Below are 26,205 nucleotides of genomic sequence, written 5' to 3'. Positions count from 1 at the left end.
GCCAAAAAACACCTCAATATGTGTTCAACAACATCTCCTAAGTACATTGATACCACCCATGTATAGGTGTGTCGGGTTCTCTGGGGGCAAAAAGGCCTTATTTTTAGGTAGCGCATTCCAGTTTTTCAACTTGGAATTTTCACATCGGTCATCATGCACCCATGTCCTATTTGGGACATTTCTGAAGCTGGCCAATGGAATTTACCCCCATCAAACCATATATTTTTGAAAAGTAGACACCCTAGGGTATTTCAAATGCTGGTATTTTAACACTTTCCATGCACTAATTCAACCACTAGTCTTTGTCAAACTTTTGGATAGTCATTTTTTTGTGTTATTTTTCACACACATTGTACTTTAGGCATGGATTTTCAGTTCCTGTTATGTGTTACTGCCAAAAAACACCTCAATATGTGTTCAACAACATCTCCTGAGTACAGTGATAGCACCCATGTATAGGTGTGTCGGGTTCTTTGGGGGCTAAAAGGCCTTATTTTTAGGTAGCGCATTACAGTTTTTCAACTTGGAATTTTCACATCGGTCATCATGCACCCATGTCCTATTTGGGACATTTCTGAAGCTGGCCAATGGAATTTACCCACATCAAACCATATATTTTTGAAAAGTAGACACCCTAGGGTATTTCAAATGCTGGTATTTTAACACTTTCCATGCACTAATTCAACCACTAGTCTTTGTCAAACATTTGGATAGTCATTTTTTTGTGTTATTTTTCACACACATTGTACTTTAGGCATGTATTTTCAGTTCCTGTTATGTGTTACTGCCAAAAAACACCTCAATATGTGTTCAACAACATCTCCTGAGTACAGTGATACCACCCATGTATAGGTGTGTCGGGTTCTCTGGGGGCTAAAAGGCCTTATTTTTAGGTAGCACATTCCAGTTTTTCAACTTGGAATTTTCACATCGGTCATCATGCACCCATGTCCTATTTGGGACATTTCTGAAGCTGGCCAATGGAATTTACCCCCATGAAACCATATATTTTTGAAAAGTAGACACTCTACGGTTTTTCAAATGCTGGTATTTTAACACTTTCCATGCACTAATTCAACCACCAGTCTTTGTAAAACGTTTGGGTAGTCATTTGTTTGTGTTATTTTTCACACACATTGTACTTTAGGCATGGATTTTCAGTTCCTGTTATGTGTTACTGCCAAAAAACACCTCAATATGTGTTCAACAACATCTCCTGAGTACAGTGATACCACCCATGTATAGGTGTGTCAGGTTCTCTGGGGGCTAAAAGGCCTTATTTTTAGGTAGCGCATTCCAGTTTTTTAACTTGGAATTTTCACATCGGTCATCATGCACCCATGTCCTATTTGGGACATTTCTGAAGCTGGCCATTTGAATTTACCCCCATCAAACCATATATTTTTGAAAAGTAGACACCCTAGGGTTTTTCAAATGCTGGTATTTTAACACTTTCCATGGACTAATTCAACCACCAGTCTTTGTCAAACTTTTGGGTAGTCATTTTTTTGTGTTATTTTTCACACACATTGTACTTTAGGCATGGATTTTCAGTTCCTGTTATGTGTTACTGCCAAAAAACACCTCAATATGTGTTCAACAACATCTCCTCAGTACAGTGATACCACCCATGTATAGGTGTGTCGGGTTCTCTGGGGGCTAAAAGGCCTTATTTTTAGGTAGCGCATTCCAGTTTTTTAACTTGGAATTTTCACATCGGTCATCATGCACCCATGTCCTATTTGGGACATTTCTGAAGCTGGCCAATGGACTTTACCCCCATCAAACCATATATTTTTGAAAAGTAGACACCCTAGGGTATTTCAAATGCTGGTATTTTAACACTTTCCATGCACTAATTCAACCACTAGTCTTTGTCAAACATTTGGGTAGTCATTTTTTTGTGTTATTTTTCACACACATTGTACTTTAGGCATGAATTTTCAGTGCCTGTTATGTGTTACTGCCAAAAAACACCTCAATATGTGTTCAACAACATCTCCTAAGTACATTGATACCACCCATGTATAGGTGTGTCGGGTTCTCTGGGGGCAAAAAGGCCTTATTTTTAGGTAGCGCATTCCAGTTTTTCAACTTGGAATTTTCACATCGGTCATCATGCACCCATGTCCTATTTGGGACATTTCTGAAGCTGGCCAATGGAATTTACCCCCATCAAACCATATATTTTTGAAAAGTAGACACCCTAGGGTATTTCAAATGCTGGTATTTTAACACTTTCCATGCACTAATTCAACCACTAGTCTTTGTCAAACTTTTGGGTAGTCATTTTTTTGTGTTATTTTTCACACACATTGTACTTTAGGCATGGATTTTCAGTTCCTGTTATGTGTTACTGCCAAAAAACACCTCAATATGTGTTCAACAACATCTCCTAAGTACATTGATACCACCCATGTATAGGTGTGTCGGGTTCTCTGGGGGCAAAAAGGCCTTATTTTTAGGTAGCGCATTCCAGTTTTTCAACTTGGAATTTTCACATCGGTCATCATGCACCCATGTCCTATTTGGGACATTTCTGAAGCTGGCCAATGGAATTTACCCCCATCAAACCATATATTTTTGAAAAGTAGACACCCTAGGGTATTTCAAATGCTGGTATTTTAACACTTTCCATGCACTAATTCAACCACTAGTCTTTGTCAAACTTTAGGGTACTCATTTTTTTGTGTTATTTTTCACACACGTATTTTAGGCATGGATTTTCAGTTCCTTTTATGTGTTACTGCCAAAAAACACCTCAATATGTGTTCAACAACATCTCCTGAGTACAGTGATACCACCTATGTATAAGTGTGTCGGGTTCTCTGGGGGCTAAATGGCCTTATTTTTAGGTAGCATATTCCAGTTTTTCAACTTGGAATTTTCACATCGGTCATCATGCACCCATGTCCTATTTGGGACATTTCTGAAGCTGGCCAATGGAATTTACCCCCATCAAACCATATATTTTTGAAAAGTAGACACCCTAGGGTATTTCAAATGCTGGTATTTTAACACTTTCCATGCACTAATTCAACCACTAGTCTTTGTCAAACCTTTGGATAGTCATTTTTTTGTGTTATTTTTCACACGCATTGTACTTTAGGCATGTATTTTCAGTTCCTGTTATGTGTTACTGCCAAAAAACACCTCAATATGTTTTCAACAACATCTCCTGAGTACAGTGATACCACCCATGTATAGGTGTGTTGGGTTCTCTGGGGGCTAAAAGGCCTTATTTTTAGGTAGCATATTCCAGTTTTTCAACTTGGAATTTTCACATCGGTCATCATGCACCCATGTCCTATTTGGGACATTTCTGAAGCTGGCCAATGGAATTTACCCCCATCAAACCATATATTTTTGAAAAGTAGACACCCTAGGGTATTTCAAATGCTGGTATTTTAACACTTTCCATGCACTAATTCAACCACTAGTCTTTGTCAAACATTTGGATAGTCATTTTTTTGTGTTATTTTTCACACACATTGTACTTTAGGCATGTATTTTCAGTTCCTGTTATGTGTTACTGCCAAAAAACACCTCAATATGTGTTCAACAACATCTCCTGAGTACAGTGATACCACCCATGTATAGGTGTGTCAGGTTCTCTGGGGGCTAAAAGGCCTTATTTTTAGGTAGCACATTCCAGTTTTTCAACTTGGAATTTTCACATCGGTCATCATGCACCCATGTCCTATTTGGGACATTTCTGAAGCTGGCCAATGGAATTTACCCCCATGAAACCATATATTTTTGAAAAGTAGACACTCTACGGTTTTTCAAATGCTGGTATTTTAACACTTTCCATGCACTAATTCAACCACCAGTCTTTGTCAAACGTTTGGGTAGTCATTTGTTTGTGTTATTTTTCACACACATTGTACTTTAGGCATGGATTTTCAGTTCCTGTTATGTGTTACTGCCAAAAAACACCTCAATATGTGTTCAACAACATCTCCTGAGTACAGTGATACCACCCATGTATAGGTGTGTCAGGTTCTCTGGGGGCTAAAAGGCCTTATTTTTAGGTAGCGCATTCCAGTTTTTTAACTTGGAATTTTCACATCGGTCATCATGCACCCATGTCCTATTTGGGACATTTCTGAAGCTGGCCATTTGAATTTACCCCCATCAAACCATATATTTTTGAAAAGTAGACACCCTAGGGTTTTTCAAATGCTGGTATTTTAACACTTTCCATGGACTAATTCAACCACCAGTCTTTGTCAAACTTTTGGGTAGTCATTTTTTTGTGTTATTTTTCACACACATTGTACTTTAGGCATGGATTTTCAGTTCCTGTTATGTGTTACTGCCAAAAAACACCTCAATATGTGTTCAACAACATCTCCTCAGTACAGTGATACCACCCATGTATAGGTGTGTCGGGTTCTCTGGGGGCTAAAAGGCCTTATTTTTAGGTAGCGCATTCCAGTTTTTTAACTTGGAATTTTCACATCGGTCATCATGCACCCATGTCCTATTTGGGACATTTCTGAAGCTGGCCAATGGAATTTACCCCCATCAAACCATATATTTTTGAAAAGTAGACACCCTAGGGTATTTCAAATGCTGGTATTTTAACACTTTCCATGCACTAATTCAACCACTAGTCTTTGTCAAACATTTGGGTAGTCATTTTTTTGTGTTATTTTTCACACACATTGTACTTTAGGCATGTATTTTCAGTTCCTGTTATGTGTTACTGCCAAAAAACACCTCAATATGTGTTCAACAACATCTCCTGAGTACAGTGATACCACCCATGTATAGGTGTGTCGGGTTCTCTGGGGGCTAAAAGGCCTTATTTTTAGGTAGCGCATTCCAGTTTTTCAACTTGGAATTTTCACATCGGTCATCATGCACCCATGTCCTATTTGGGACATTTCTGAAGCTGGCCAATGGAATTTACCCCCATCAAACCATATATTTTTGAAAAGTAGACACCCTAGGGTATTTCAAATGCTGGTATTTTAACACTTTCCATGCACTAATTCAACCACTAGTCTTTGTCAAACTTTTGGGTAGTCATTTTTTTGTGTTATTTTTCACACACATTGTACTTTAGGCATGGATTTTCAGTTCCTGTTATGTGTTACTGCCAAAAAACACCTCAATATGTGTTCAACAACATCTCCTGAGTACAGTGATACCACCCATGTATAGGTGTGTCGGGTTCTCTGGGGGCTAAAAGGCCTTATTTTTAGGTAGCGCATTCCAGTTTTTCAACTTGGAATTTTCACATCGGTCATCATGCACCCATGTCCTATTTGGGACATTTCTGAAGCTGGCCAATGGAATTTACCCCCATCAAACCATATATTTTTGAAAAGTAGACACCCTAGGGTTTTTCAAATGCTGGTATTTTAACACTTTCCATGCACTAATTCAACCACCAGTCTTTGTCAAACTTTTGGGTAGTCATTTTTTTGTGTTATTTTTCACACACATTGTACTTTAGGCATGGATTTTCAGTTCCTGTTATGTGTTACTGCCAAAAAACACCTCAATATGTGTTCAACAACATCTCCTGAGTACAGTGATACCACCCATGTATAGGTGTGTCGGGTTCTCTGGGGGCTAAAAGGCCTTATTTTTAGGTAGCGCATTCCAGTTTTTTAACTTGGAATTTTCACATCGGTCATCATGCACCCATGTCCTATTTGGGACATTTCTGAAGCTGGCCAATGGAATTTACCCCCATCAAACCATATATTTTTGAAAAGTAGACACCCTAGGGTATTTCAAATGCTGGTATTTTAACACTTTCCATGCACTAATTCAACCACTAGTCTTTGTCAAACTTTTGGGTAGTCATTTTTTTGTGTTATTTTTCACACACATTGTACTTTAGGCATGAATTTTCAGTGCCTGTTATGTGTTACTGCCAAAAAACACCTCAATATGTGTTCAACAACATCTCCTAAGTACATTGATACCACCCATGTATAGGTGTGTCGGGTTCTCTGGGGGCAAAAAGGCCTTATTTTTAGGTAGCGCATTCCAGTTTTTCAACTTGGAATTTTCACATCGGTCATCATGCACCCATGTCCTATTTGGGACATTTCTGAAGCTGGCCAATGGAATTTACCCCCATCAAACCATATATTTTTGAAAAGTAGACACCCTAGGGTATTTCAAATGCTGGTATTTTAACACTTTCCATGCACTAATTCAACCACTAGTCTTTGTCAAACTTTTGGGTAGTCATTTTTTTGTGTTATTTTTCACACACATTGTACTTTAGGCATGGATTTTCAGTTCCTGTTATGTGTTACTGCCAAAAAACACCTCAATATGTGTTCAACAACATCTCCTGAGTACAGTGATAGCACCCATGTATAGGTGTGTCGGGTTCTTTGGGGGCTAAAAGGCCTTATTTTTAGGTAGCGCATTCCAGTTTTTCAACTTGGAATTTTCACATCGGTCATCATGCACCCATGTCCTATTTGGGACATTTCTGAAGCTGGCCAATGGAATTTACCCACATCAAACCATATATTTTTGAAAAGTAGACACCCTAGGGTATTTCAAATGCTGGTATTTTAACACTTTCCATGCACTAATTCAACCACTAGTCTTTGTCAAACATTTGGATAGTCATTTTTTTGTGTTATTTTTCACACACATTGTACTTTAGGCATGTATTTTCAGTTCCTGTTATGTGTTACTGCCAAAAAACACCTCAATATGTGTTCAACAACATCTCCTGAGTACAGTGATACCACCCATGTATAGGTGTGTCGGGTTCTCTGGGGGCTAAAAGGCCTTATTTTTAGGTAGCACATTCCAGTTTTTCAACTTGGAATTTTCACATCGGTCATCATGCACCCATGTCCTATTTGGGACATTTCTGAAGCTGGCCAATGGAATTTACCCCCATGAAACCATATATTTTTGAAAAGTAGACACTCTACGGTTTTTCAAATGCTGGTATTTTAACACTTTCCATGCACTAATTCAACCACCAGTCTTTGTCAAACGTTTGGGTAGTCATTTGTTTGTGTTATTTTTCACACACATTGTACTTTAGGCATGGATTTTCAGTTCCTGTTATGTGTTACTGCCAAAAAACACCTCAATATGTGTTCAACAACATCTCCTGAGTACAGTGATACCACCCATGTATAGGTGTGTCAGGTTCTCTGGGGGCTAAAAGGCCTTATTTTTAGGTAGCGCATTCCAGTTTTTTAACTTGGAATTTTCACATCGGTCATCATGCACCCATGTCCTATTTGGGACATTTCTGAAGCTGGCCAATGGAATTTACCCCCATCAAACCATATATTTTTGAAAAGTAGACACCCTAGGGTATTTCAAATGCTGGTATTTTAACACTTTCCATGCACTAATTCAACCACTAGTCTTTGTCAAACTTTTGGGTAGTCATTTTTTTGTGTTATTTTTCACACACATTGTACTTTAGGCATGGATTTTCAGTTCCTGTTATGTGTTACTGCCAAAAAACACCTCAATATGTGTTCAACAACATCTCCTGAGTACAGTGATACCACCCATGTATAGGTGTGTCGGGTTCTCTGGGGGCTAAAAGGCCTTATTTTTAGGTAGCGCATTCCAGTTTTTCAACTTGGAATTTTCACATCGGTCATCATGCACCCATGTCCTATTTGGGACATTTCTGAAGCTGGCCAATGGAATTTACCCCCATCAAACCATATATTTTTGAAAAGTAGACACCCTAGGGTATTTCAAATGCTGGTATTTTAACACTTTCCATGCACTAATTCAACCACTAGTCTTTGTCAAACATTTGGGTAGTCATTTTTTTGTGTTATTTTTCACACACATTGTACTTTAGGCATGAATTTTCAGTGCCTGTTATGTGTTACTGCCAAAAAACACCTCAATATGTGTTCAACAACATCTCCTAAGTACATTGATACCACCCATGTATAGGTGTGTCGGGTTCTCTGGGGGCAAAAAGGCCTTATTTTTAGGTAGCGCATTCCAGTTTTTCAACTTGGAATTTTCACATCGGTCATCATGCACCCATGTCCTATTTGGGACATTTCTGAAGCTGGCCAATGGAATTTACCCCCATCAAACCATATATTTTTGAAAAGTAGACACCCTAGGGTATTTCAAATGCTGGTATTTTAACACTTTCCATGCACTAATTCAACCACTAGTCTTTGTCAAACTTTTGGGTAGTCATTTTTTTGTGTTATTTTTCACACACATTGTACTTTAGGCATGGATTTTCAGTTCCTGTTATGTGTTACTGCCAAAAAACACCTCAATATGTGTTCAACAACATCTCCTAAGTACATTGATACCACCCATGTATAGGTGTGTCGGGTTCTATGGGGGCAAAAAGGCCTTATTTTTAGGTAGCGCATTCCAGTTTTTCAACATGGAATTTTCACATCGGTCATCATGCACCCATGTCCTATTTGGGACATTTCTGAAGCTGGCCAATGGAATTTACCCCCATCAAACCATATATTTTTGAAAAGTAGACACCCTAGGGTATTTCAAATGCTGGTATTTTAACACTTTCCATGCACTAATTCAACCACTAGTCTTTGTCAAACTTTAGGGTACTCATTTTTTTGTGTTATTTTTCACACACATGTACTTTAGGCATGGATTTTCAGTTCCTTTTATGTGTTACTGCCAAAAAACACCTCAATATGTGTTCAACAACATCTCCTGAGTACAGTGATACCACCTATGTATAGGTGTGTCGGGTTCTCTGGGGGCTAAATGGCCTTATTTTTAGGTAGCGCATTCCAGTTTTTCAACTTGGAATTTTCACATCGGTCATCATGCACCCATGTCCTATTTGGGACATTTCTGAAGCTGGCCAATGGAATTTACCCCCATCAAACCATATATTTTTGAAAAGTAGACACCCTAGGGTATTTCAAATGCTGGTATTTTAACACTTTCCATGCACTAATTCAACCACTAGTCTTTGTCAAACTTTTGGGTAGTCATTTTTTTGTGTTATTTTTCACACACATTGTACTTTAGGCATGGATTTTCAGTTCCTGTTATGTGTTACTGCCAAAAAACACCTCAATATGTTTTCAACAACATCTCCTGAGTACAGTGATACCACCCATGTATAGGTGTGTTGGGTTCTCTGGGGGCTAAAAGGCCTTATTTTTAGGAAGCCCATTCCATTTTTTCCACTTTGAATTTTCACATCCCATGCACCCATGTCCTATTTAAGACATTTCTGAAGCCGGCCAATGTAATTTACCTCAATCAAACCATATATTTTTGAAAAATAGACATCCTAAGGTATTTCAAATGCAGGTATTTTAACACTTTCCATGCACTAATTCAACCACTAGTCTTTGTCAAACTATTGGGCATTCATATTTTTGTGTTATTGTTCACATGCATTGTACTTTAGACATGGATTCACAGCTCCTGTTATGTGTTACTACCAAAGAAGACACCAATATGTGGTCACCAACATCTCCTGAGTTCAGTGATACCACCTATGCATAGGTTTGGTGGCTTGTTTGGGGGTGCAATGCCAAATGTCTGACATGCGTTTGTGATTTTTTTTTCACATTTAACATATTTTCTTTGCCTATCGTCTTTTTGGGGGGTCTTTTAACATACCCCAATTTATTTGTTTTCCATGAATGTGCATATATTTGAAAAGTTGACAGCCCAAGGTATTGTATATGGTGTGCTTTGATGCCTTTGAAGCAACCGTTTTAGCCCAAAAAATTGGAGAAAGTGTATGGTGGTTATTTTTCAATTTAAATTTTTACAGACACATTGCTTTTTGACTATGATTTAGGAGAGACTGTTGTAAGTTATTGCAAAAGAATACTTCAGGTTGTTTTCTGCAAGGCACCCTGAGTACACCTATGCCCCCCATGCATAGGTTTGCCTGGATTTTGGGAAGGTTATGTTACAATTTTATGACTTGTGATTTTAGTTATTAACAATGAGAGTATTTCTTCTGATAGGCCTATCTTTAGTTTGGGGCCTATCACATACCCCACTTTTATTTATTTCCATGAAAGTGTATATTTTTGAAATGTTGACACCCCAAGGTATTGTATATGGTGTGCTTTGATGCCTTTGAAGCAACTGTTTTAGCCCAAAAAATTGGAGAAAGTGTATGGTGGTTATTTTTCAATTTTAACTTTTAAAAACGCATTGCTTTTTGACTATGATTTAGGAGAGACTGTTGTAAGTTATTGCAAAAGAATACTTCAGGTTGTTTTCTGCAAGGCACCCTGAGTACACCTATGCCCCCCATGCATAGGTTTGCCAGGATTTTGGGAAGGTTATGTTACAATTTTATGACTTGTGATTTTAGTTATTAACAATGAGAATATTTCTTCTGATAGGCCTATCTTTAGTTTGTGGCCTATTGCATACCCCACTTTTATTTATTGCCATGAAAGTGTATATTTTTGAAATGTTGACACCCCAAGGTATTGTATATGGTGTGCTTTGATGCCTTTGAAGCAACCGTTTTAGCCCAAAAAATTGGAGAAAGTGTATGGTGGTAATTTTTCAATTTTCATTTTTACAGACACATTGCTTTTTGACTATGATTTAGGAGAGACTGTTGTAAGTTATTACAAAAACATACTTCAGGTTTTTTTTTGCAAGGCACCCTGAGAACACCTATGTCCCCCATGCATAGGTTTGACAGGGGTTTTGGTTAAAAAAAAAAAAAAACAGGCCCAATTTCAGAAAAAAATAGAGTAGTGAAATGTAAAAATCTGGCACAGTAAAAGTAAAAAAAAAAAAATCTAACAGTAAACATAACCAAAAAAAATATAAATATATATATAACAGCAAATGTATTTATTTTTTAAAAAATTGACCATTGTATGGTACCGCTTGAAGCAGTCCCCAATGCATTTTTTTTGTGGTTTCTGCTTTGCGGCAGTAGGGGGGATTTTAAAAATAAAATGAGTAGCCCCAACTCTGCTCTCTCCCATCACCGCCCGGGGAGCAGGTGCATCATGGTACAAAATCCCCGTAATAATCTGGAGCTGAAACTGTAAAAAAGTTTTTTTAACTCTGCGGTTTGCTTTTTTGAACAACAAAAAAGCGTTGTGGGTTGCAATCTGCATTAGGTAAATTGCAACCTTTTTGTACCAGGCCCTTGTCTTCCGCATAATTAGGTAGGGCTGCAGCAGCTGATCAGCCAGATCAACCCCACCCATATGCCGGTTATAAGACTTGATGCACACTGGCTTCCTTATGATCTCAGCTTTGCCACGTACAGAAACCGCCACCGTCCTCTCTGTGTAGATGGTGGTAAGAAGGTATACATCCTTCTTGTCTCTGTACTTAAGTGCCAACAGCTCCTCTTGGCGCAGAGCTGAGGTCTCCCCCCTTCGTAGCTGGGTGCGTACAAGTTGTCCTGGGAAACCTGCACGGTTCTTTTTAATTGTACCGCAAGCTACTGTATCAAAGCAATACAGTAGCTTGAACAAAAGGACACTAGTATAAAAATTGTCTAAGTACAAGTGATACCCTTTTTTCATTAGGGGTAATATCAGGTCCCAGACAATCTTGCCAGTGGTTCCCATATGTTCTGGGCAACCTGGAGGGTCAAGGTGGCTATCCTTTCCCTCATACACCCGGAAGGCCTGAGTATACCCAGTCTCGCTGTCACAGAGCTTATACACCTTTACCCCATATCTGGAGCGTTTGGAAGGAATATACTGCTTGAATCCCAGCCTTCCCTTATACTTCATTAGGGATTCATCAACGCATATATTCCTTCCAGGTGTATAAGCCTCTGCAAACCTGGCAGAAAAGTGGGTTATCAGGGGGCGAATTTTATACAGCCTGTCAAATTGGGGATGCTCCCTAGGGGGGCACAGGCTGTTGTCGCTGAAGTGCATGAAATGCAGAATCATTTCATACCTCTTCCTCAACATAGTCTGGGAGAAAATGGGGGTAGAGCAGATGGGGCTACTACTCCAGTAGGAGCGAATGGAGGGTTTCTTTATGATGCCCATCAGCATAGTCAATGCCCAGAATTTTTTTAATTCTGGCACATTGATGGGGGCCCATTGCTGCTTTGCCAAATATGTTCCAGGCTTTGCAGCACGGAACTGATGGGCATATAAATTAGTTTGGGCGACAATGTTCCCCAATATATCATCGCCCAGAAACACTTCCAGAAACTGCTGGGGGCTAAAACCTGCCACATCTATATTTATGCCAGCATTTGCTGTGAAGGGTGGGATATCTGGCCTCTGGAGATGAGGCGTTACCCACTCTTCAGCAGCAATGGCAGCAACACGCCTCCTTCTGGCAGGGGGGCTAGCAGGGGGGCTGGCAGGGGGGCTAGCAGCCACAGATACATCACTATCAGTTGAGACTGCATCTAGTGATGTATCTGAGCACATGGCAGGGTCAAAATTGGGGTCTGAGTCAGACATAGAGGCATCTGACTCTGACGCAAGGATGGCATACGCCTCCTCAGCACTATATCTTTTCTGTGACATTTTTGTATCTGTCACAGAAAACAATTACTAAAAAAAATTAAATTAATTAACTAAATTAATTAACTAAATTAACTAGCAAAAAAGTACAGCTATGCTACTGCCAGTGATTTATAGCGATCACTGGCAAGCTAGGGGTTAATGGCTCTGAAAATTTAATTATATTAACTAAATGGTTCTGAAAAGAGCCTTTGGATTTTTAAAAAATTACAACAAAATTAACCCCTAAAAAAATGCACAGACAGCAAAAAAAGTACATCTATGCAACTGCCAGTGATTTATAGCGATCACTGGCAAGCTAGGGGTTAATGGCTCTGAAAATTAAATTAACTAAATGTTTCTGAAAAGAGCCTTTGGGTTTTTAAAAAATTACAACAACAAAATTAACCCCTAAAAAAATGCACAGACAGCAAAAAAGTACAGCTATGCAACTGCCAGTGATTTATAGCGATCACTGGCAAGCTAGGGGTTAATGGCTCTGAAAATTAAATTAACTAAATGTTTCTGAAAAGAACCTTTGGGTTTTTAAAAAATTACAACAACAAAATTAACCCCTAAAAAAATGCACAGACAGCAAAAAAGTACAGCTATGCAACTGCCAGTGATTTATAGTGATCACTGGCAAGCTAGGGGTTAATGGCTCTGAAAAGAGCCTTTGGTTCTATATTTTTTAACAAATAAAAGAAATAAATCTCTCTCTCTGCTAAATACAGGTCTCTCTCTCTCTCCAACAAAATGGCAAGTGAGGAGAGGGAGGGAGATCCACACTGATCATAGTCAATATTTACAAATATTGACATGATCAGACAAATGGGGTATTTTATTATTATTTTTTTTTTGGGTGGGAGGCTCAGATTGGGTGACCCTAGCTTGCCCCTATGATGATGCAGGCTAGGGACACCCCCAGAGGCCCCATGATGCACTGGGCATCGCCATCTTGGATGCCTAGTGAAGGGGGAGGGGGGGCTATTTGGGCTTTTTTTTTAATTTTATCCGTTTTTTTTTTTTTTCAATTTTATTTATTATTTTATAACTAACTAAGTGCCTCGACCCACCGAGGCACTTAGCACACAAGCAGAGCATCGGAAGCGTGTCCGATCGCTTCCGATGCTCTGAAACACTGCCGGGCTCCACGTGGAGCAAAACCGGAAGTGATCACTCGTGGGGGAGTGATCAATCCGGTCCCGGCACTCGGGAACAGTATTGCAGGATGCCTAGACATCAAGGCAAGCCTGCAATACTGTTAGAGCAGCTGGAAGCAATTTCGATCGCTTCCAGTGCTCTGTTTAACCGACGACGTATGCCATACGTCCTCGGTCAAGTGCTTTTTTTTTTAGGACGTATGGCATACGTCGTCGGTCGTTAAGGGGTTAATCTAATCTAAAATGGCCTCAAAAAAAGTACATTAACACAAATAAGAGCTTAAGATCTCCTTATAGAAAGTCAACCATTTTTTTCCAAGTCTAGGAGAAAGAAATTAAGATAAAAGTACTACAAAAAATAATCCTGGTCAAGAAAATTGATTAATGGAATAAAGGGAATCTTATTCTTTTATCAGTAAAGCATACTGAAGAAGACTTATATTTGATTTAAAATGTATTAAAAGTAAAATAGCTATTATTACAGATGATTTAAACAAAATCGGCAATAGAGTTGAAAAATTGGACGTTTTGAATGATAACTCTAAGATTTAAGTGGAAGAATGTAATAAATCCTAGCTCATAATTCAATAATATCAAATATGCAAGATAAATTGTGTGACTTGAAAGATAGAAGTAGGAGAAATAATTTAAGGATTAAAGGGATACCAGAGACAATTCAAAGATTCAAAGGAATGAACTATACAACTATCTTCAGAAATTTTTATAACATATTTTGAAAGATCTATATCTATCTATCTATCTATCTATCTATCTATCTATCTATATATATATATATATATATATATATATATGAAATAGAGCTTGAGAGAGAGCATAGATCAGCAATAAATACTAAAATAACCCAAAGATGTGATCATACAATTTTAGAACTATAAACTGGCCAGGTTAAATCATTTATTTTTATGAAAACAGTTTAAATATTTTTTCAGACTTGAGTTATATAACATTACACAATAGGAGAGAAGTCAAAATTATAACTAGCTTTTTTTAAACAAAAAAAAATTAGATACAAACGGAGTTACCATTTAGCTTAATGGTCCCCTTAAATGGAAAGACGGCTGTGTATAAAAAAAAAAAAAGAAGATGACTTGGATTTTAAAACTAAACTAGAGCTGGATATTCCCTTCTCTCCTTTACCCGGAAGATCAGAAAAACACAAAGATTTAAAGGGGCAGTCTAGTCAAAATTAAACTTTCGTTATTGAGATAGGACATGTAATTTTAATCAACTTTCCAATTTACTTTTATCATCACTTTTGCTTTTTTCTCTTGGTATTCTTAGTTGAAACTAAACCTAGGCAGACTCATATGCTAATTTCTAAGCCTTTGAAGGCTGCCTCTTATCACATGCTTTTTAAATCTCTTTTCAACACAAAGAGACAGAAAGTACACGTGGGCCATATAGATAACACTGTGTACAGGCACAGAGGGTTATTACTAACTGCAAGTCAATAGATAAAAAACAGTCACAGTCATGTGATCAGGGGGCTGGAAGAAGGTTCTTAGATACAAGGTAATCACAGAGGTGAAAAGTATATTAATATAACTGTGTTGGTTATGCAAAACTGGAGAATGGGTAATAAAGGGATTATCTATCTTTTAAAACAATAACAATTCTATGGTAGACTGTCCCTTTAATACTTTCTCAGAGGATCAAAGAGTTCATTGAAATAAAGTGACAAGAAATAAGAAAACATACTCTTAGATAGGAGTTTTTAAAATCTTTGATTATGAACCGCCTTTGTTTTTTTGTATTTTTAACAAATTATTTTTTGTCCACAGAATATCATGGTGTCAATTCCATTTGTTTTCCCATTAATATCACTAGATTGTTTAAAAAAAGAAAACACCTTGATGGTGTTTTTAACTTTTCTTTAATCTTGATCCAAAGAATATCAGGACATCAAATATACTTGTTTTTGTATTTTTGTTTTTATATTAATGTTACTTGCTTAATTAAAAACCACATGGATTTTTATTTTGTCAAATAATTCTTGCTCACAGAATATTAAAGAGATAGTAAACCCAAATTTGTTCTTTCATGATTCAAAAAGAGCATGCAATTTTAAGCATCGTTCTAATTTACTCCTATTATCAAATTTTCTTCGTTCTCTTGGTATCTTTATTTGAAAAAGCAGGAATGTTAAAGTGATGGTAAATTTCAGACTATAAGAATGTTGCAATAAAACATATATTAGTTTGCAAGTAAAACCACATAATTTTTGTTAAGTGTATATATATTTTATAATAAAAGGTTTATAGTTCTAATTGGTATTGTCTGTTTCTCCGGCCCCCTTCATTTCCTCTTTTGACTGGGCTGTGATGTATCGAGCAGTCACATCCACTCTCTACTTAGGCTTTCTATGGGCTTTAAAGGGGCTGGACTTCAAGATTGTCAACTGACACACATATTGATTGGATGTTTACTGGAGTGGAATTGTCATAAAAAACATAAAAAAAAGAGTTCATCCATGTGGCCCGGCATAACATTGTAATAGAAGCATTACTATATGCACTAATTTAACCCTTTTACAGATGGATTAAAAACAAAAAAAATGTACACATATACATTTTTTATGGCAGAGATTACATTTATAGCATTTGATTATTTCAAGTTTACCATCACTTTAAGATACCACCTACACTTGCTTTTGCATCAATGTCACTCAATGTCAAATTTCTTTTTCTTACTAAATCACTTGTCTTGTGATTCTTTTTAAGGAGCAATAATCTTGGGCTTTTTAATTTATGGAAAATATATAAAGAACAATTAAATGTCACATGTGATGGATATGTTCACCTTTTAGATAACTTTTTGTATGTCCTTACCTAGATTTTTTTCTATCCCTTATATAAGGAATAAAATAAATTATACTAGCTATAAGGATTATAAACAGCACCAACTTGAATACATTTTAAATTCACAAAAATTCTGATGCTGCACACTTCTGGTCTTAGGCAGTAGACAAGTTTATTGCTGCATTCAAAACATACATGCACTAGAGCAACATTTTGGGGCTTCTGCCCCTTTATCATACTGCCATATACTACCATTAACAGCTATACAAAACATAGACCTTCCAATCATAACCAATTACATCATTGGGGAGGAGTTAATACAGAATCCAACATTTCTCTCTTTAAGGGATAGTACCCAAAGTGCCTAAAAATACACAGTAATATCCAAAGTTGACTTATTTGTGTTAAAATCATTAAATTTACAATAATACATACACATATTAACAGATAACAATCCTACTAAATCAAAGGGGTTACATCATACTTCCTATTTAATCTATAGGGAAATATGGGCCAGATTGCAAGTGGTGCTCTATTGTTAGCGCAAGTTGGAATAAACAATATTGCAACCGTGCTAACTTGCGCATGTCTTACAAGTTGAAAGTAAATGCATTCGCTCAAGCGGAAAATAAGATAACACTTGCATAAATGCTATGGCTTAAAAAATGTGCATCAAACACAACATAAATAGATTAAAATAGACAATTACACTCATATATACACTATCTGATAAAAATACGCATATACAAATTAATAAAAAATTTTTTATATGGTTTTAAAGGTATATGGTATATTGTATATGGCCTGGTAATTAAATTTAAAGGGCTATATTGTGTGTGTGTGTGTGTGTGTGTGTGTGTGTATATATATATATATATATATATATATATATATATATTATTCCAAGCATGCACTCACTCCTACAACTTCTTGTTTGCCCGGGTGTCTCCTCTTGAATTAATTTGTATGCAAATTTCTCATTGATGAGGGCACTCATAGGACTTAGTCGTAAAGAAATGTTTTATTCATCAAAGCGTTACATTAACATGTGTCAAGGTATATATATATATATATATATATATATATATATAGTCCCAAAACAAAAGTTGCACTCTTAGGATTTTTCACAGCAAAGTCAGCTTTATTAGATGACGTTTCAGAGATGTAAACTCTCTTTCATCAGATCAAAAGTGAACATACACAGTGAAAACACAAAATAAATAGCGTAACAATAATAAGTGTCAAATCAAACTCTCACATACCTTCCTCTCCAAAATTTGCGCCTGATTGTGTATTAGAACGCATATGCATTCCACCAAACTGGAAGTTGCAGGACGTACATTTCCGGTTTCGCTAGTATAGACAAAGTAGCTCAAAATCCATAAAAGCAATGTTATTAAACAAATATGCGATCTTACATAGTCAGATAATATCTTACATAGTCAGATAATATCCTGCCAACTTACAAGTGAGCCCTAAGTGTTACGGGCGCGTGAAGCAAAAAAACGGCAAACCGGAAGTTAAAGTGACGTCACTTCCGGTATCCGGTACACAAAATATGTGTAATTTTAAACCAAAGATAATATAAGTGTATAATCAATACATAAGTCTGTATTCATCTGTAAAACATCCACATTTGTCTTGGAAAAATTCTAGTGTCACTTTAGCATTTGGTGTTACCATGGCAACAAATAAACTAAGTGCACTACACATCTCATGTTTCTTTGTGAAAAAATAAATATTCCAGCAAATTATTCCCATATTTCTTTCCATATAATGGATATTCTAAATCCAAGCATGTGTGGTCATCATATCTCTTATCAGATACTGACCAATATTATGTATGTTTAATCTTGGTTTGAATCATATATGGAAATACCATTTCTCTTACTTGATGTATTCAGTCCACGGATTCATCCTTACTTGTGGGATATTCTCAATCCCTACAGGAAGTGGCAAAGAGAGCACACAGCAAAGCTGTCCATATAGCTCCCCTCAGGCTCCGCCCCCAGTCATTCTCTTTGCTGCTCTAACAAGTAGCATCTCCACGGGAGGGTTAAGAGTATGTGGTGTTAGATTTGTAGTTTTTATTTCTTCAATCAAGAGTTTGTTATTTTAAAATAGTGCCGGTTTGTACTATTTACTCTGAGACAGAAAGTGATGAAGATTTCTGCTGAGAGGAAAAAGATTTTAGCATGTTGTAACTAAAATCTATTGCTGTTCCCACACAGGACTGTTGAGTACCGGAGAACTTCAGTTGGGGGGAACAGTTTGCAGGCTTATACTGCTTAAGGTATGTTCAGTCATTTTTTCTAACAAGACTTGGTAGTGCTAGACTGACAGAAATCCCATGAGGGAAGGTAAGCCATTTTCTGAGACACAGTATAGAATGATGGCTTCAGTTAAGGGCTTTCATACTGACAGACACTGTGATGGGCTAAATCGATTACTTTATTAAGGTAATCTTATATTTATTAAGCGTTTTAGACGTTGGAAACATTTTTTGGGGACTTTTTTACGCCTGGCATTTTGTAAGACAGCTAATCTGACTCAGAAAGGCCCCATAACTCTGGAGTAATGAAGGAGGGGGCCTCATTTTTGCGCCTCAATTGCGCAGTTGATTTGCAACACAGCTCCATGCAGCTTCATGTGCAGAGCCTTAAGAATACAGGAGGACTTCAGGGAGGCTTAATTTACACCTGCAAATAACCCTAAAGGAAGGTAAAGCCACAACAAAGACTGTGGCATCATACTGTAGTGGGTTAAACCGGGTGTTTACTTCATTTTGCTCCGGTTTTGGCATTAAGGGGTTAATTGATTTGAAAATTTGTGTGCAATCATTTCAAAGCATTAGGATCATGTGGTGAAAATTTCATTAAGATCGGATGTTTTTTTGATGATTTGGTAAAAAAGTGTGTGCTTTTATTATTTAAAGAGACAGTAACGATGCCTAGTACCTCTAGCGCATTGGCCCCTATTACTTTACAACAATTAGCAGCAGTAATGGATAATTCCCTTGCAGCATTTTTATCCAAACTGCCAGTTTTTCCAAGAAAGCGTGATAGCTCAGTTTTAAATACAGAGGATGAGCAATCTGAAGCTTTGGATAATTTATCTGTAGTACCCTCACAAAACTCAGAGGTAGCAGTGAGGGAAGGTCTGTCTGAGGGAGAAATTTCTGACACAGGAAAAGTTTCTCAGCAGGCAGAGTCAGATTCCTTAGCGTTTAAATTTAAGCTTTAACACCTCCGCGTCCTGCTTAAGGAGGTTTTAGCTAAGCTGGATGATTGTGACCCCATGGTGGTCCCTGAAAAATTGTGTAAAATGGACAGATTTTTAGAGGTCCCTGTATACACTGAGGCATTTCCGATCCCAAAGAGGGTGGCGGATATTGTGACTAAGGAGTGGGAGAGACCAGGTGTACCCTTTGTTCCCCCACCTATCTTTAAGAAAATGTTCCCCATAAACGACCCTAGGCGGGACGCGTGGCAGACGGTCCCTAAGGTAGAGGGGGCTGTTTCAACACTTGCTAAACGTACAACTATACCAATAGAGGACAGTTGTGCTTTCAAAGATCCTATGGATAAAAAATTGGAAGGATTGCTGAAGAAAATTTTTGTTCAGCAAGGTTTTCTTCTTCAACCAATTGCCTGCATTATTCCGGTAACTACTGCTGCGGCTTTTTGGTTCGTAGCCTTGGAGGAGTCGCTCCAAAGGGAGACTTCATACGATGAGGTCATGGATAGAATTCATGCTCTAAAGCTGGCTAATTCTTTTATTACTGATCCTGCCCTCCAATTAGCTAAGCTAGCGGCGAAAAATTCAGGTTTTGCCATCATGGCGCGCAGAGCGCTTTGGCTCAAATCATGGTCGGCCGATGTGTCGTCCAAAACGAAACTGTTAAATATTCCCTTCAAGGGGAAGACCCTATTTGGCCCAGAGCTGAAAGAAATTATTTCGGATATCACTGGAGGAAAGGGCCATGCCCTTCCACAAGATAGGCCGTTTAAGGCCAAAACAAGGCTAATTTTCGCTCCTTTCACAACTTCAGGAGCGGACCGGCTGCAACCTCTGCTGCCGCAAAGCATCACAGCCCAAAGCAACCTGGAAACCCTTGCAGGGCTGGAATAAGAGTAATCAGGCCAAGAAGCCTGCTCCTGCTACCAAGACAGCATGAAGGGGTAGCTCCCGATCCGGGATTGGATCTAGTAGGGGGCAGAATTTCCCTCTTTGCTCAGGCTTGGGCAAGAGATGTTCCAGATCCCTGGGCATTAGAAATAGTTGCTCAGGGGTATCTTCTAGAATTCAAGGATTCTCCCCCAAGGGGAAGGTTCCACATTTCTCGTTTGTCTTCAGAACAAACAAAGAAACAGGCGTTCTTACGCTGTGTAGAAGATCTACTAAAAATGGGAGTGATACACCCAGTTCCAATTGCAGAACAAGGACTGGGCTTTTACTCAAACCTGTTCGTAGTTCCCAAAAAGGAAGGAACTTTCAGGCCAATCCTGGATCTAAAAATTCTAAACAAATTCCTCAGAGTTCCGTCTTTCAAGATGGAAACCATTCGGACAATCTTGCCGATGATCCAGGAAGGTCAATATATGACTACCGTGGATCTAAAGGATGCGTACCTACATATTCCTATCCACAAAGATCACCATCAGTTCCTAAGGTTCGCCTTTCTGGACAAACATTACCAGTTCGTGGCCCTTCCTTTCGGGTTGGCCACCGCTCCCAGAATTTTCACAAAGGTGCTAGGGTCCCTTCTAGCGGTACTAAGACCGCGGGGCATTGCAGTAGCACCTTACCTAGACGACATATTAATACAGGCGTCGTCCTTTCACAGAGCCAAGGCTCATACGGACATCATTCTGGCCTTTCTAAGGTCTCACGGGTGGAAGGTGAACGTAGAAAAGAGTTCTCTGTCCCCGCTCACAAGGGTTCCCTTTCTGGGATCACTAATAGACTCGGTAGAAATGAAAATCTTTCTGACAGAGGTCAGGAAGTCAAAAATGTTGAATACTTGCCAAGTTCTTCATTCCATTCCTCGGCCTTCCGTGGCTCAGTGCATGGAAGTAATTGGTTTAATGGTTGCGGCAATGGACGTAGTCCCTTTCACCCGAATCCATCTCAGACCACTGCAGCTGTGCATGCTCAAACAGTGGAATGGAGATTACGCAGATTTGTCTCCTCAAATTCAAATGGATCAAAAAACCAGAGACTCTCTTCTTTGGTGGTTGTCTCAAGATCACCTGTCTCAGGAAATGAGTTTCCGCAGACTGGAGTGGATCATTGTCACGACCGATGCCAGTCTGGTAGGCTGGGGTGCGGTCTGGAACTCCCTGAAGGCTCAGGGACTATGGTCTCGGGAAGAATCTCTTCTCCCGATAAACATTTTGGAGCTGAGAGCGATATTCAATACGCTCCAGGCGTGGCCTCAACTAGCAGAGGCCAAATTCATCAGATTTCAGTCGGACAACATCACGACTGTAGCGTACATCAATCATCAGGGAGGAACAAAGAGTTCCCTAGCGATGAAGGAAGTATCCAAGATTATCAAATGGGCGGAGGATCACTCCTGCCATCTATCTGCAATTCACATCCCAGGGGTAGACAACTGGGAGGCGGATTTTCTAAGTCGTCAGACTTTCCATCCGGGGGAGTGGGAACTCCACCCGGAGGTTTTTGCTCAACTGACCCAGCTTTGGGGCATTCCAGAGTTGGATCTGATGGCGTCCCGTCCGAACACCAAACTTCCCCTTTATGGATCCAGATCCAGGGATCCCAAGGCGGCATTGATAGATGCATTAATAGCGCCTTGGTCATTCAGTCTAGCTTATGTCTTTCCACCGTTTCCACTTCTCCCTCGGCTAATAGCCAGAATCAAACAGGAGAAGGCTTCGGTAATTCTGATAGCGCCTGCGTGGCCACGCAGGACTTGGTATGCAGACCTAGTGGACATGTCATCGGTCCCACCATGGAAACTGCCATCGAGGCAGGATCTTCTAATCCAAGGTCCTTTCAAGCATCCAAATCTAGTTTCTCTGCAACTGACTGCTTGGAGATTGAACGCTTAATCCTAGCTAAGCGGGGTTTCTCTGAATCAGTTATAGATACTCTGATACAGGCCAGAAAGCCTGACACCAGGAAAATTTACCATAAGATATGGCGGAAATATCTTTGTTGGTCTGAATCCAAGGGTTACTCGTGGAGTAAGGTTAGGATTCCAAGGATATTGTCTTTTCTCCAAGAAGGTTTGGAGAAAGGTCTGTCAGCTAGTTCCTTAAAGGGACAGATATCTGCTCTGTCTATTCTGTTACACAAGCGTCTGGCAGCTGTACCAGACGTTCAGGCGTTTGCACAGGCCCTAGTTAGAATCAAGCCTGTCTACAGACCTGTGGCTCCTCCATGGAGTCTAAATTTAGTTCTTTCAGTTCTTCAAGGGGTTCCGTTTGAACCTTTGCATTCCATAGATATCAAGTTATTATCTTGGAAAGTTTTGTTTTTAGTAGCTATTTCTTCTGCTCGGAGAGTTTCAGAATTGTCTGCTTTACAGTGTGATTCACCCTATCTGGTGTTCCATGCAGATAAGGTTGTTTTGCGTACTAAACCTGGTTTCCTTCCAAAGGTGGTTTCTAATAAGAATATTAACCAGGAAATCATTGTGCCCTAATCCAGTTTCTAAGACGGAACGACTGTTGCACAATCTTGATGTGGTTCGTGCTTTAAAGTTCTATTTAAAAGCAACTAAAGATTTCAGACATACATCATCCTTGTTTGTTGTGTATTCTGGTAAGAGGAGAGGTCAGAAAGCGACTGCTACCTCTCTTGCATTCTGGCTGAAAAGCATCATCCGATTGGCTTATGAGACTGCTGGTAAGCAGCCTCCTGAACAAATTACAGCTCATTCCACCAGAGCTGTGGCTTCCACATGGGCTTTCAAGAATCAGGCTTCTGTTGAACAGATTTGTAAGGCAGCGACTTGGTCTTCACTGCATACATTTGCCAAATTTTACAAATTCGATACTTTTGCTTCTTCGGAGGCTATTTTTGGGAGAAAGGTTTTGCAAGCAGTGGTGCCTTCCGTTTAGATTACCTGACTTGTTCCCTCCCTTCATCCGTGTCCTATTGCTTTGGTATTGGTATCCCACAAGTAAGGATGAATCCGTGGACTTAATACACCAAGTAAGAGAAAACAGAATTTATGCTTACCTGATAAATTACTTTCTCTTACAGGTGTATTCAGTCCACGGCCCGCCCTGATATTTAAGTCAGGTTCAAATATAATTTACAATAACTACAGTCACCACTGCACCCTATGGTTCTCCTTTTTCTCCTAACCGTTGGTCGAATGACTGGGGGGGGCGGAGCCTGAGGGGAGCTATATGGACAGCTTTGCTGTGTGCTCTCTTTGCCACTTCCTGTAGGGATTGAGAATATCCCACAAGTAAGGATGAATCCGTGGACTGAATACACCTGTAAGAGAAAGTAATTTATCAGGTAAGCATAAATTCTGTTTTTCACAACTACTATATTACATATATTGGATATATATTGGATTTTGAGCTACTTTGTTTATACTAGCAAAACTGAAAGTGTACATCCTGCAACTTCCAGTTTGGTGGAACGCATATGTGTTCCAATACATAATCAGGTGTGAATTTTGGAGAGGAGGGTATGTGAGAGTTTGATTTGACACATATTATTGTTACACTATTTATTTTGTGTTTTACACTGTGTATGTTCACTTTTGATCTGATGAAAGAGAGTTTACATCTCTGAAACGTCATCTAATAAAACTGACTTTGCTGTGAAAAATTCTGACAGTTCAACTTTTGTTTTGGGACTGTGTAAGCGTTGCTGCACCCAGGTAGTTGGCCTTGGAGGGAGGATTTGTTTTCTATGGTGTTTTATATATATATATATATATATATATATATATATATATATATATATATATTATATATATATATATATATATATATATATATATATAGTATGAAAGTTCATAAAATGAAGGGCACTCTCAGGTTTTTTAGAAGCAAATTAGTATTAATTTATTGATCGTGTCACAAGAACATAGTCAACGTTTCGGCCCTCAGTTGAGCCTTCATCAGGACATTAACAGTCTGAAAAAAAAAACAACTAATATATTATATGCTAATGTGAAAAACCAACAGAATCATCCATCACCAACCTATACATACAATGTACAAAAACGGATAAAAGCATAATCTGAAGAATTCCACAATATGCCGCAAAGCACCAGGTCATAAACAACCAACAGCGATGGTTATCATAATCTTGAAGTCAAATGTTATATCCTACACCTAAAAATCAGGGCAGACCACACCACTATTTACTATTAAATAAATCCACAAACCACATAGCTAAGCTCTTAAGGGACATACCAAACACTAATGGGATATGTGGGAGATATATGCACAAGGATTCCCAGATGCCATAAGGTATTCATGGAAAACGGCAACTCAGAGTGTAGTAGTATAGCGGAACTGTCACTCAGAAAACACAATATATCAGTCTTTGGCAGGGTTATAACACAATATATTTAAATAATTATTCTTTTAAAATAAACCCTCAATCAATATGCATCTACTAGAAACCATAAAATTTATATAAATATCTGAATTATTTTTATTAGTTAATATCTATGAGCATATTGGAATATATTTGTAATACCAGAATATGAAACAGTATTATACACGTTTTAAAAAAAAACTATTTAGATATTCTATACTTCTTACAACTCTCATAAGAGTTTACCTTTAAAACTAGCCTTATTTACAAATAGCCTTTCATTCAATCAACACAATGGGATTCTAAGTAAAATACTCAGCTATTTACCCACACCTTACTCGAACACAATTCTACTTTAAAATATCAAAATTTTCACAGATAATTTACTTAGCATCAATGATATATGTTTAACAATACACAGGCTTATGAAATACTATCTTGAAATACAAACTACTTCTTTAAATATGCTACATACAGCAATAATGAGTGTTTACTTTAAATATTTGCATACAAACAGGCAAGCTAAGAGCTATTCAAGGCTATGCAATACAGTTTAAAAACACAATTTGCTCTTTTCAATCTACCCCAATATTTGAATACGTTACCAGGATGAACACCAATCGATATCCAATATCTTTCAGCAGGTTTTAATCTCACCTCAGAAATACCAATAAGTATATTTTGCAATCAATGAGAAAAAGGTAGATCAGCTTTGCCAAAGTAAAATGGTATCTCACGCCCAACACACCAGTTATAAGTTAGCCAGCAGAATCTGTGTGTGTCTTTCTCTCTCTTGCATTAACTTATATAAGTTCTCCATCATAGGTGAGGATATGGGTGGCCCTTCATGCTTGCCCCTTCTGATTGGGTATCTGGAATATCTAATCGGATTGGCCCTTACGGATCTGAACATGTTCACCATGGAAACGCATCTTTTGAACAGTTAATTCCCTTAACAGTCCTACTGGATTTTGTCCCTCGGGTGGCAGTATGACAACACTAAACAGATTCCATTTAAAGAACTTTTTTAAAACAATTCAGTATTTCTATGAAATGGTTATTCATTTGATCATAACTTCCAGCATCAATCACTCACAATATTAATTATAGATGGTGCAGCATCGTATCAATTTTCTGATCGTTTTGATATGAAACATCATGTGCCTTTAGCATTATACTATATTAAAGCAATTTAATAGTTACTTATTCTGAAATTAATGGCATTTATACATT

The sequence above is a fragment of the Bombina bombina genome, chromosome 6, assembly GCF_027579735.1.
Source record: "Bombina bombina isolate aBomBom1 chromosome 6, aBomBom1.pri, whole genome shotgun sequence".
Classification (NCBI taxonomy): Eukaryota; Metazoa; Chordata; class Amphibia; order Anura; family Bombinatoridae; genus Bombina; species Bombina bombina.
Note: the sequence above shows the minus strand (reverse complement) of the source record.